The following is a 494-nucleotide window of genomic DNA, read 5'->3' as shown; positions in this document are numbered from 1 at the left end:
AGTTTGGGTTATTACGCAGTTTCAATCGTTGTCGTTTGCTTCCAAGTTTATGTGGTTGCTGCTGCTGCAGGTTGGGTTTGTCGGGTTACTAGGGTTTGTCTTCATTATGGCTGTGCATCTGTACGCAACAAACAAAAACCCTAAACCCTAAACCCTAAACCCTAAACCCTAAAAAATAATAAACAAAGAGAAATAAAATATTTATTATTTTCTTCTTTTCTTTTTTTTGTCTTTTATACAAATACAGACAAACACAACATGCAACACTAAACCCTAAACCCTAATTACCCTAAACCCTAATAACACTAAACCCTAATAAACCCTAAACCCTAAACCCTAAAAACCCTAAACCCTAAACCCTCGTACGCATGCAGTATTAACAGCAGCAACAAACCCCAAACCCTAAACCCTAAAAACCCTAAACCCTAAACCCTCGTACGCATGCAGTATTTGGCTTCAGCAACAAACCCTAAACCCTCGTATGCATGCAGTAC

The sequence above is a fragment of the Eimeria mitis genome, genomic scaffold (assembly GCF_000499745.2).
Source record: "Eimeria mitis Houghton genomic scaffold, Emh_scaff264, whole genome shotgun sequence".
Taxonomy (NCBI): domain Eukaryota; phylum Apicomplexa; class Conoidasida; order Eucoccidiorida; family Eimeriidae; genus Eimeria; species Eimeria mitis.
Note: the sequence above shows the minus strand (reverse complement) of the source record.